This window comes from Amblyomma maculatum, chromosome 1 (assembly GCF_055883805.1).
Source record: "Amblyomma maculatum isolate TAMU_Amacu chromosome 1, ASM5588380v1, whole genome shotgun sequence".
NCBI lineage: Eukaryota > Metazoa > Arthropoda > Arachnida > Ixodida > Ixodidae > Amblyomma > Amblyomma maculatum.
Window position 1 is genome coordinate 11,774,552 of NC_139344.1, and position 13,952 is coordinate 11,788,503.

Genomic DNA, 13,952 nt, shown 5'->3' on the forward strand with positions numbered 1-13,952 from the left:
CGGTTCACGGCGAGCGCATTTTCCAAGGCGGTTTGCATGTTGTACTGACGCTCCGACAGATGGCAGCACGCTTTCGTGAGGCGCGTAAGTTGTTATGAATGAGGAAGCGGACGACGCCGGCGCGGCGGAAGGTCGCCTGGCATCTCTTCGGAGAGAATCAGTAGTTCGAACACATGAGCAGATAGAAATAGAGATGAGGAGCGAAAGCGGCTGAAGGCTTGCTTTGAACATAGTTTTATACAGAAGGGTAGCAATTATTTTAAATGTGGCATTTTATATCAGGCCTGAAAAATGTGGTCGCAACGCTCTGCCAGTGTGGGTAACGATATATGATGTAAAACAACTCACAGTGAAGCGAAGCGTCGGCACTTGTTAGGTAGGTAATATTAATATCCGCGAAACCACTATGTTTTAGTACTCTTGACATTGTGAACAAAGGTAGCCTTAATGAACGCGGAGTCGACGGGCTGGTGCGTTGAAGGATTTGTTAAGGTAAACAACTGTTAAAAATAAAACAAAAAAGTGTCCAAATAAATATGCTTTAAATACACTTTATAGTAAACGCGCGATGTTTAACTACACATTAAACACAAACCCCATCAAGTTGGAGAAATAATGAACAATTCGTTTTAAACTAAAGTAAAATTAAAAAAAAAGATACATAGAAACAGCAAAGATGGTGAGCTTGAGAGACAACAAGTAAGGCCGCCAAAATGTTTATAATATCACGCGAAAATCGACAATTAATTTAGTCAGCACAGCAACACGGTGCGAAACGGCGGAATTGGCGAGAGATTGTACGTGCGAAGAATTTACATCAGTTCTAGCCTTTGTGTAGTGTGGCCAAAATTTTTAATTTTCATCTTCTTGGTTTTAGAAAGCACAATAATGAATCAAAAGTGAAACTCACTTCGAAATTTTTTGAAAAGATAGAAATTAAATATTTCGATCACCACTGAAGAGAATCAAGACTTTTGCCTGGGCTAGTTGATTTATGACTAAGTGACGAAAGAACAGCACGAAAAAACGAAGACGAATGGGTATTCCTTCCTCCTCGTATTTTTGTGCTGTTTTTTCGTCACTCTGACAAGAATAAAAAATGGCTGCCTACTTCGAAATCATGCAGCCGCTACATTCGTAGACTGGGTTATATCAGACCCTTTTAAATGCAGGGAAGGGGAATGGGGTGTCCGAAACACCCCCCTATATACTTCCAATTTGAAGCTCTGATGACTGGTGAATGCTAATGCTCCAGTTGCGGGTCCTATGTTCCGCATTCGGTTCTAAAATCGCGTGCTATAAAACGATTCACTGTCGAGACATTTGTGAAAAATTCGTGCGTCACGGATATCAAGATAGATAGATGGATTTATTGAAAGGAAAGGCAGAGAGGTTGGCTCGAATTATTAAAATCTGGCCTGCTACTCTCACTGGGGAAGGGGAAGGGGAGAAGAAAGAAGATCATGATGGGTGATGATGTGGGAGAAGGCATATGAAATGCACGGCAGCTTGCTTTACAAGCGCGATTCAAATCCAGTGGCGCACAAAAAACAACAAAAAGCCCGCACTACTGCCTGAACACCCTTCCCCTTGTCCTGCCAAGCGCCCAGCAGCAGTTCCTCCGACAAAGGCCTCTTGTCCAAACGCTTCAAGGAAGCGGCTAGCACAAGTCTTTCACACACATACACTGGGCACACCAATAATATATGGTCCACAGTCTCTGGATGCCACAAGTTGAACAATCCGGGGAGTCCACCTGTCCAATAAAATGTAAGTACCTGCGCGTGAAAGCCACGTTTAAACGAAGTAAGGCGATGTTTCGCAGTTCTAGTGATGTTTTTAGAGAAGTGAAATTTCGTTGCCGAAGTTCTCCGTTTCCATGGTGTCTCCATAACCTGCCTAAAAAGGATCGTTCGCAGGCTTACGTTAGGGCAGGCTAGTGTTTAGCCCGGTTAAAATTAGGCAAATAACAGAAGTTTTGCTACATTTGATACGGTATGCTTTCTCTTAAACTTGAAGGATAATAGAATGTGGATATGAAATGCCCATTCTAGACCTTTTTGCTTGTTAGTGAAGTGTTTGGAGCAGCGTATGTTCTTGATCGAATATTTCGGGGAATCCCCCAAGGTGGAGTAGATTTGTAACAAGGAGAAATTACTCATTGACATCACCCAAGCGCAGACAACGGCCACAAAGGAAAGCTATACAGCTTTCAAATTCGTCCGGGTCCGGGGATCGAACCCGGGACCACCGCCGGGACCACCAACTGAACTAACCAGAACGGTCAGCAGAACAGATGGTAGGGCGAGAGCGAATTGATCAATAACTCGAATTAGGAGCGGTGTTGATCGAATATTTAGGGGAATTTGGAGTAGATTCTGAGAAAACTGTATAGCTTTCCCTTGTAGCCATTGGCTGCGCTTGGGTGGATGACAGTGAGTAATTACTCCCTTGTTAGTGTATGTTCTTATAGTTTCTGCCATAGCTGACTGCAAATGAACGTTCTTATATTGAATAAAACAACCAAACGCATTTTTACAAGTGTTTTACTTATAGCCCAGCTGCTGATGTTTATAGCAAAGAAAATATTAGGGCCAACCTTGCACTTGTTAGCAGTGACAATGAAAGTTCTTCCAGCAGTTTTTTTAACCCTTCAGTATTGCATAAAAAATTTAAGCATCAATGTTTCAAGGCACAGACGTCTTTCCCAAGCCAATGTACCTTAAGAAACTAAACAATAGCCAATGATATCTGATCATTTGAAAAAATTCCCTCAGTAAACAATGGTGGCGGGAGTCGGACCTACATCCTCCCGAAGGAAATGCGTGTGGTTGAACTCATATCTACTGTTGCGGTAGGAGGGCAGAGAAGGTTAGGTTGGTCACGGGCACTTCCCAAGCATTTCACCCCTGAAAAGCCCCTCACCAGGCCGTGGGAAAGCATGTATCCATTGGAAAACCAAAGGGTACAACAGCGACACCAGTGATCGAACCCGGCCCCTACCGCGTGCGAGTCGTATGTTCAAGCCGTTAGGCGGTAGTGGTGACAGACATTTATTAGATAACATTTACATGAGACAGAGAGCAAAAAAAAAAAAAGGAGGGGGGAGGGGGGGTCAGGCTTTAAAGGCCCGCCTCATACAAAGTCTAGGAGGGGTGCTATAGTGCGGGGCTCCTGTGGATGATAAAGCATTGTATCGCGACGCCACGGAAATGAACAGCTCTTTGCCGTCGTAGTACGTTTACACGTTCCTTTGCGCTGCTGTATCGAAACGCTGCCCTCATCGAGTATTCTGCGAATACTATGAGAATAAAATCAATTTTTTTTTTTGCGAAGTTATGTCCAAATAAACAACTGAGTCAGCGCACGTATCTCAGTGCTCGTGTATACTCTATCTTTGTGTGCGTGCGTGCGTGTGTGTGTGTGTGTGTGTGTGTGTGTGTGTGTGTGTGTGTGCGTGTGCGTGTGCGTGTGCGTGTGCGTGTGCGTGTGCGTGTGTGTGTGTGTGTGTGTGTGTGTGTGTGTGTGTGTGTGTGTGTGTGTGTGTGTGTGTGTGTGTGTGTGTGTGTGTGTGTGTGTGTGTGTGTGTGTGTGTGTGTGTGTGTGTGTGTGTGTGTGTGTGTGTGTGTGTGTGTGTGTGTGTGTGTGTGTGTGTGTGTGTGTGTGTGTGTGTGTGTGTGTGTGTGTGTGTGTGTGTGTGAAAATGCAGGCTTGTCATCTGCGATCGGTAAGGGCTCACCCATTCTGGTGCAGCAGTAAATGCACTCAAATATGCCGCAAAGTAGCTGAATCAGTGCATCTACTAGCGACAGCGACGTGACCGTGCTCAGTCTCTCCCACTCATGCAGCACAAAGGCCATCAGCAGACGAGTCACGAAAAGAGCGAGATGGTCAAACACTTTTCAACCACCCCCCTCCCCCCACCCCTCCCCCCCACCCCTCCCTCCCTACATCCCTTTCCTAATTTTCACTGATGATGTAGTCAGGAGACTGCACAGACCACGAAAGAAGAAGAGGACATTTTGCGTATTCCCGTTCAATCGACCACACGGTCGCCCACTGTGTGACTAACACTTATGAGCAGCACATTCATTCGCTATTTGTGAGTTAGAGAGCAGACATCCCACACAACTCTCATTCTGTCACTATTTTTTGCTAAATGCAAAGTAATGAAAACATCACTCTCGGGCGACGCTGTGCCGAGGATGTGAGCTAACTCTATCGCGTGTTTCGGTGTTCATACTATTGTTGTAGGCCATGGAGGAAGGAAACAACTTAGGAGAGGCCCTTGCCATTCCCAATGCATTGGAAAAAGTGTGGCGGAAGTGACGTCAAAATTTAGGGTTAGCCAAGTCGGGCCATTAGCAACGGCGATGCTGTTGGTATGAAAACTCGGGCCACTAGCAACAGCGTTGCTAAGGTCTCTAGGTACGTGAGCCTCGCGGAGAAAGAAAATGCGGGGGGTAAAGGAGGAGGAGAGACGTTGCAGCGTCCGGTCGCGGCGCGGCCGCGCCGACTTCAAAACAATGACGTCAGGGCCTCTCCTAAGTTCTTTCCTTCCTCCATGTGGTAGGCCCTGTACATGGATGGTGCCACTTTATACGACTTGCTCTTTGTTCCATTCCTTGCGGCTTTATTGTTGTTATTTAGTTATTTCGATAACAGTTCATCCATCGACACCAGAAAACTGCAAGAAGAGATATTGAATAAAATTATACTTCAATTGAATTGAAGTGCGATATACGAAATGTAAATTATAAATTGAAATGCCATTGAGAACATTACAACATTGCACTGCCGTTCCAGTAGGAGCAACCCAAGCTCAAAACAACCGTTATTTTGAGAACGGTAAGGTCCTAGCGTGAGCCATACGACGAGTAGAATAAATCGAAGGTATCATCGCAATGAAACCAAGAAGCATTAGCCTTGCAAAAACGTTCTCGCTCACTGACTCAGTTGTACTCTCTGTTCTACTTTCAAAAGGGGTTTGCGCGAAGAGAGAGAGAGTGCACCATTCAAGCCCATTAAAGTATTATTTGAAAAATGGAGCGGTTTGCCCGCTCCATTTACATATATATATATAAACAGCGCGCCGATGGTCCATTGGCGTGTTGTTTTTCCTTCCGCTTTGCATTTAATGCTCTTTATTCCAATAATCACCAAAAGACAAAATTCCTGTAAATGTCAACAGTATAAACGGAAAAAAAAAGAAAAAGAAAAGAACGTTTGCCTTGCACTCGTAGACTGTTCGCTCCTTTAAATGCTATATATATATTACGTTGCCAAAATTTGAAAAGCTCAATTTTCTTTACAGGTGAATTTTTAATTGCACATTTTCAATTTTAAATACAAATTACGTTTTGAAATTGGAATCAGAAATTTTACATTTTAATTGTAAATTGAAGCACAAAATCTTTATTTAGTTGCCCTTGGAGACTACCTGATGCTCTGCTTTTTTTTTTTTTTTTTTTTTTTTGCAGATGAAAGGTTATCTGACTAGTGCTAATGCGACATTTAGCTTTTTTATATTCAGGAGTCACAGACTAGCTTTTCCTTTTGTGTTCAACAAATTACTGCTCAAAATATGAATTGTATTAGAACGTTTCGCGCAAATGAAAGTTACAAGGAGGCTGAGGTTGGGAATGTTGCAAGTTACCAAAGACATTAGCCTTGCGGAATTTCCCGGCAATTGTTCCACTGTAGCGACACTTAGAGGTAGTAAAAATGTAAGGAAGTAAGACCCAGATCGGAGACCTTGCTGATTTCCGTCGCCGTGTACGGAATCACTCACAAATAGACAAGTGCTGTTATACACCACCATTTCAAGTCCGGATCATAGTCTGGAGGGAATTCAGAAGATAACAAGAAGCCAACTTCTTACATAACTGATTGCCGTTCGTGTAGACAATGTCCTGAACAGAACCGTGTATTCATCATGCCCTCTTTAGCAAATAGCCGATGAGAGTGCGTTGCTGGTGGTTTCGTTACAAGGAAGGTGTACTTCAGGCTCTGAATGCACGGGGTGAAAATGGTGTCGATGAGGCCCGTAAGTGTTCCTGATACGAGTTCGCAGGGGAAAGGAGAAAATGACGTGTACTGCGGCTCTTACTGTATTTATGTGCCTCTTTGCATTCCACCTTGTGCGCTAGAAAACCTTTGAGGGGTGCATTCGAAAGAGGTGGACAGAGCTAAAACGTTGAATTAGCGTTGCGCATCGAACACCCGCCCGTACTGTTCGATTGCTGATTATTTAGAGCAGCGCTTCCTTCACTCTCAACTGCAAAGGGAACTATAGATGCGTAAGAAGGGCGTCCGAGGCATTATATTAGCTGACGAGGGTAAAAAATGGTAAAAATGGGTACAAGCGTCCCCCGGCCTGGCGCTCGGCTTTTCCAGGGGTGTGCGTTTGGGAGAAGCTCCGTAAACCCCGCTGCGCGCCCCTCCTCCGCAGTGGGCCCAAACCCAGTTTCGAACTTCGCAGCCTGCAAAGGTGGTTCTGTTTGTCTTGCAAAGGTACTTCCTTTGAGCCTCACCTGAAGTGCTCCCTTAGAGCCTCAGCTGCAGCAGTCAATAACCCGCCAATAACCCGACGCGTCAAGTCGAATGTGAGCAGCGTTCACTTTTAGCGGCCATATGCTACAAGTACTACGTTTCGACTCCACGGAGGCAATGCTTGTCTGACTGTAAATTACCGGCGCCACTTTCACAAAACCGGTGTGGGCGGCGTGCGTAATAGCCACATTAGACACACACGCAGCTCGCGGCGCAAACGAGGACTGCCACGCGCCAATGCCTCGAGCAGCCAACTTTTCGATCAACAAACTTGGACAAAGGCGTCGAAATAATACACTTCCTAGTCGAGGAAATGACCCTCATCTGCCGAGCAGAGCCTTCGCTTTGCCTCAAGTAGCCTTCATTTCTCTGCTTCGCTCTGCTCTGCGGTCGAAGAGCGAAAGGGGCCGGAGAAGGGCTGGATATGAGCCAACAAGGGCGCCCCGAACGTTTCCTGTCAGCGTGGAGCGTGCGGCCTCTTTCTTGGCGACCGCGTGCGCAGTGCGGTTCCCGAGGAAGCGGGACTCGCCAAGGGAGGCACGCTCGCGCACCGCGTTCCTCGCATCGTCCGGCTTTTCCGCGAAGCGAGCCGGTCGCGACGTTGAAGGCACGCGCGCGCGAGCTCCGTTTCCCTGCTCGCACTGGGGCCGTGCCGCTGTCTGTCGCTGTCGGATGACGAAAAGGACACCACAAATTACTCCACGGGCGCGAATTTTACTTCACCGTTGGCCTACTAATGCCGCCCTGTATTTGATCATGCCTGCGAAAGACGTTACGCGACACCCACGTGGAAACGTCGGGACAGCCTAGTCGAAAAATCAAACAACGAAGCGGTAGTTGAGGGGCGCTACACGCATATCAGATTGCTGCGAAGTCTGAAGAAGAAGCAGTGTAAGCTCGTGCTTTGTTTACGGGAATGCGTGTTTTCCGCTTCGGCTAGGAAGCAGAGAGAGCGAGCCGGTGAACTTGTGCCCACCATGCTGTGCAGGACAGCACCCGAAACAATCGGAAAGGTTCTGCCCATCGCATCGCCCATGCTTACCGAGGCCTCATTTTCGAAAAAAAAAAAAAAGAAAAGAACGCCTCTGTGTATAGTTCACGCTCTTGCCTTTTCGTTTTCCGTTCTTTCTCGTAAAAAGAATGACGAACAGCGGCATATTCAGAGTTCCGCCAATGAATCATGACATATAGACCCTTCTTGGTCGGGAAATGAAGCGCTTTTCTGAAAATTGTGTTTGCGGCGACCTAACTACACAAGACATTTTAGACATTTGTCCCATTTCTTTCTTCCCTCGTCGCAAACACCACCGTAGAACAATTACCGTTCCTTCTTGCTACCAACGTCGACACATAATTCCGTGATAAGCGTGAGATGGCGCTGCTACATTGGCAACGTAGCGCTCCTCCGCTTAGCGTGGGAATTTTGTGAAATATGATCAGTCGGGATGCTGTATTTAGACCTATATAAATGGGTTTCCAATTTCGTTGAGAGATTGGAATGCATCAGCAAAATACATCATTTCGAATTTCTGCCAGTATTGATCTTGCGTCAATTTCACTGAGCACTGAGGCCAACTCAGGGGGCAGTATCCCCACTGTAAGTATATAGCTTACAATTCCAATTACCTTGTCCCAAACTGCAGAATACGTTTATAAAAAGCTGAATGGAAAAATCAACGCCTCGTTGTCAAACACGAATCAGCTGTTATTACGGACGCGTGCGTAAGACTGGAGACATCTCCTTCATTTCGAAAACAATATTTTTAGTTGAAGCTAGCGTACAGCTTCTAGCACAATACTTTTAGCGAACAAATACAGCGTGGTTATTTAGCATGTAAACGCAGCTCGTAATGGGAAAGCGGGTTTAGTACTCTTGGCAGAGGCTGTGCAGCTCCTAACGCCAACCCAATATACATATTTACCCACTCAGTACTGTGCCAGCAATGAACGGTGGTTTCTTATTTCTGTCGCAGTCTACAAGCGTTCCTTTCTTTGAAGCACCCGGCAGCCGTATAATTTTAGTCTGTAGCCCAAAGTTTCAAATTGGTGGTAGGGAAGAGCTTTATTATTTTTTTTTTTTTTTCAGTTTCGTTTGTGTGGTTGTCGTTCAAATCGTGATGGCGGCCTACATGCTTCAATTGCATTTACATGTTCTTGATGACCTCGGGAAGCCCAAAGAATAATGTTTCTATTTTTTCTTATTTCGTTCATAACAAATCTTACGCAAGACTTGAAAGAATTGTCGTCTCCTGCAGTGCAGAACGAAAAAAGCACCCAGCTGTTCTTTCTAAAGCGCGAAGTACATCGGTAGTCAGGAAGTAGACACGACGATTTTCGTGTTATGCATGAAGTTCTGAACAGTTCTCCTGAAAAAAATCTTATATATTTTGCCAGCCCTGTCATTTTAACATCGTCCTCTTCTACTCTTATCCTGTGTCTCCTTGCTTCCTGTGTATTCTTCACCAAACCGGATCCTTAAGGATGCGGATGCATTGCATAAAGTGGGGTCAAGGACGGTGTGTAAGAACATATCAATACCATTTTAATAAATGCTACAAAAAAGGTACAAAAAATGTCTTTTTTTAATGTCAACATTAGAAGAGATACCTTCTACTTCCTCCTTTGTTTTGTCTTCACTATCTTTGCGAATAGTACGGAGAGAAAAAGATTAAATTCGAAACCCAGCATGAAGCACCCAAAGTTTCCTGTAAATAGGAAAATGAAGCAACTGAGAAAAAAAACTGCCAAAAAGCCGTCGAGCACCACAATGAAATGGCGGTTCCTTTCTTATGGTCCCCGCGTCGCTGCTAACGCATCTCGCAGCACAACACTGCACAGGTAGACGCAGATAAGAGTTCGATGCACCGAAGTCACATACGACAGTTATATGTGAAATATTACTGTTATTTAATCATCATTGACCTAACTACGTCTGCTGCAGGTTGCAGGTGATACGCAGGGCGGCCGCAACATGTTAGTATCCTAGGGGGTCGAAGTTAATCCTGGGCCCATTACTGCGGCGTCTCTCATAGCCCACATAGCTTTATGACGTTCATAAAAGAACAAAACTATAATCGGTGCAAAACAATAATGGACGCATAAAGGCAGTTTTAATGACATGACCGCCGGAATAAAAATAACAAGCTCAGAAGCGCATTAGAAAGTGGTTCTAAAAAAGGCGCTTAAAAGATGAAATATCCTGCGGTGTGTTAACAGCGACACGTGAAACACGAACATCATTGTGTGCAAAAGATGTATCTGTCAAAATGCGTGTTTTTGAGCGGATCAAATCAAGATTCGATTTTAGGTGGATTATGAAAAAAAAACGTGTTGCCGTATACTAAAGGTTTCCATAGTCTGAAAAGCACAATTTTGGTGTATAATTGGTTCAAATAAATAGTAAGTAAAGAAGTATCAACTAGAAATAAACAAATAAGTAAAACATCGTAAGTTTTTCAACCGTTTCAGGATTTTTATCTATATGAGACGGTATACCACGCAATATTTCCTCGTGGATTGTCTTGCCCGAATTGTAATTGACGTCTCGTACAAAGCTACACTATCGATGCCACACGGAACAATGTGTTTGCTTTCCACAGTGCCACCGCAATTGGCATGCGTGCATCGGCGAGCAATAAAGGAGAACACGGTCATGCTAAGACACAGAAAAATTCACCATTGATAAAAAGGAGGCAGTTTCTCATAATAGCAAGGCATGACATCTACGATGATGACTCTGCCTCTTGGCTTCTACAGATGGATACGCTTGGGGAGAGCCAGTGACACAGGCATATTTTTTTTTTTTTTCCTTCTGCAGTTATGCGGGGTACACTCGGAGCACAGTTTACGGGGCCCGTCGAGCCCCTCGCCCGCCTGGAGCACCGCGGCCAGTACAAGGGCAGGCGTCCTTTGCAGTTCGAGGTTGGGGATAAAGTACTCCGCCGCTCGCACCCGCGAAGTGATGCCGCAAAAGGATTTGCCGCCTCTCTCGCTCCTCGGTGGACTGGTCCTTTTGTAGTAATAAAGCGTCTTTCGCGGCTCGCTTACAGGCTTCGTCATGTGTAGGGCGGCCGGGAGACCGGACCAGTCAACGTCGCCGACCTGAGAAAGTACTACGAGCGGCAAGAAGGTTCGTAAAGGCACTCGGGTCTACAAGATGTGAACCACCTGGACCATCGTCTGATGAATGCCACCAATCCAGCGGATGCCTTCAAGAGGGCAGCTCGTCAGCACCAGCATTGTTTTTGTACTCCTCCCAGTTCCTTTCTTTCTTTCGTAGTTTGACGTCTCGGGAGGTGTCCCATCTTGACAGTGGGGGGTGGGGGGGGGGGGGGGGGGCTCCGCCAGCCCCTTTTAGTGTTTCAAACCGTGCGCGCTTTTTCCTATTTGTATTGGTGTTTGCGCGGGAAGCGCGAGTGCTCATGAGAGAGCTGCCAATTTTAGGGGCGGCATGTTAGCGGCGAAAAGAGGAGGGTAGATAAGCATTAGATAAGCGCGTCGGAAGCAAGGCTTGTGGCTTTTTGCCCGGCGGGAGACCAGCGTAGGCCGGCCAGCGTGCGTCAAGGGCCAGCGGAATGTGCACATGCGACGGCACGAAGATCTGCGAGAAGACGACGGAAGCAGAGCCTAGAGGAATGGCTTAGGCGTACTTTCGTGAGTTGCTTCCACGCGAGGAACACTGTTTCGTGTGCCGCCGTTAGCGCTTTGGCCCTATTGCTCCGCAGCGTGTTTTGTCTCGCCGCGGTAAAGCCCTGATCCTCTTTCTGCTCTATCTTTGGTGTTCTATTGTCGCGCACATGAATATCATGTTTCCAACGCAGTAGCGCGCGATGCTGTTTCTTTTTGTTGAATGCTTTTTCTTTTATCCGGAATAAACCGGTGTTTTTAAGAGAGACTGGATTTGTCCCTCGTCGGGCGAGACCATGGATCGCGGACCCGTTTTCTGAAGGCCAGGCCTTAACATGTTTGGCGATATATTTCATTATCTACGGAGAAGGTACGGGGAGATAGATGGATGGTAAGAATCGAATGCAACTGGACGGAAATAATTATTTGATAGCGGCCTTGCAATAATTACGTTACTCTAATCCAGTGATAAAAAGGACCCAATATTGGGAAAGAGGCGGAAGGGGCTTGAGGGAATCAAGCAACGGTGACTTGTAAACTTGTCCAGGTTGTTCTTCCTCTCTGCAAGAAGGATGACTGTCACTGGGTCTAGCTTACATGTGGGGCTAAATGCAAAAAAAAGAAAAAGAAAAAAGCACTTGTGGTTTGCGCTTCCAATCATTGATTTCAAATCATATATGAAGCTTGCGTCGTCAGTATCAATCAGTCTTCTCAGGTATAGCTATTGCTTTTCACCCGTAGTGCAAAGCAAGACAAACCGGGGGCCGAAAGAACCAACAAAATCTGATTTGTTACTGAAACGCTCAAAACAAGAAATAGTTTGGTTTCCTTTATGAGGGTCTGAGGCCAAATAGCGAGTGAAGCTGCAAGGGACGCCGCAGTGGAGGGCTCCGGATAATTTGGCCACCTGTGATTCTTCAACGTGCATTGACATTGCACAGTACACGGGTGTCATTACGTTTAGAACCCACATAAACGCAGCCGCCACGGCCAGGATCGCAACTCAGTCTCCTGGCTGGAGCACCCTAACCATTGAAGTACCGTTTAGCGGGGCGAAGCCACAAATAAATGGATGTGAACTGTCTAATCCAGTCACCGAACCAGCCTTTCCTCGACGGTATTTATAGAGCTGGCGTACTCATCGTGCACACTTCGGGCGCAGAAGAAATTCAGGAGTGCCTCTACTAGCCCCGACTAACGACAAGTGCGTGGTCCGTGGTATTCGCCAATCGGGAACTTATTCGCTGTATAAGCTATCAGGGTTTCGCAGAGCAGAAATTATGAAGAGGGACCTGAGTTTTCCAAATGAACATTGAAAATGCCCCCCCCCCCCCCCTCCTTTCGGAGGAGAAGACGCGTATAGCTACAAAACGAATTTTTTCTACACCCCTGGCCAAAGGAGTGGCCAGCTTCATTTGCTGGAGGGGTGTGCGCGCAGCACGTTGTTTCCGGTATAATGGCCTACTGGTCATTGACACATGACTAGGAAAGTCTTCTGCGAACTAAGCAGACCCAGCTTCAACGTTACTAGCTGCCAAGCAATCTTGTAATGTTTCGAAACAACGATCAAAGTTAAAATGCACGACCTAATTTAGGTCTCAGTTTCACTATGGCTCCGTGTTTACATATGCGAGCATAGTTTTTACCATTAGTTCTCGTTGAAAGCGCCACACACTGTGTGAGCTGCGTCCTTTAACAATAAAGCGCGGAGCCTGTACTGCGCGGCCGCCATGGCCTTCGACTCACTAACATGACTCAGCGGCTGCATTTTAATAGGGAGAAATGGCCTCCTAATGACGCGCCTACACGAGTAAACGTATCGCAACTGGGCCAGATTATGTGAGGATATTCGCACAGCGTTGCTACTTTTGATAAATGGACTATTAGGCCGACAGTGACTCAATTCTTATCTCTTTGGTTGGTCCGGATCACAGAGTATATTATGTGATAGTGCCTAGGCTGTGACAAATTTATCTGACATGAAGCACTTTCCAGAGTCTATTGTTCTTAAACTCTTTTTGTTAATCCTATTGTTTCTAAACATTGAAGCGCTGTTTGGTTGGTATTTATCAGGTCGTTGTCACTATAACATCGTTCGCAACGACCTCTAGCTGTCAAATGTTGTCGTCCTATGAACTGCGCCTTGTTCAAGCCTCATATTTGCCCATCAGATTGAGAACACCGGACATTATCATATAACCTAAATGTAAATTAGGGGACATAGTGTAGGCATGAAATATCGGAGGAAAATTCAAGCACGCAAAGATAAAACAGGGCTACCGCGAGTTTTCAACCGAAATTATGCTGCAACAACAACGGTATAGCTTACTGACTTCACAAATAAGTAACCAGGGTGCATGGTTTGGTTCATACTGAGACCAAAAGGTCTCAGAAAGTAATGAGAATGTAGCTGAGGATTGGACGGAAACCCGTCTGGTGAGGGAAATTCGGCATATTGAAGAAATGAGCACACGTCGAAGTAACAGAGGAAAAGAAGAAAACATGCAAAACATAAAAACATTGACGTTTCGCGACAAGTGAGTACAGGAAGCCCCCCCCCCCCCCCCCCCCCTACAAACGAGGAAATACCTGAATTTTCATTCCGCGCCCCAATTGGACAAGAACGATCAATTGCCTCAACGCTTTTCAATCGAGCCTTCAAACTTTGATCAAACCAAGGAAAACTATAGATCGTGAACGGAGCCGCATAAGGGAGGACCTCAAAGAAAACGAATACCCGTCTCAAGTACTTCGTTCACCAAAAAGACGCGCTG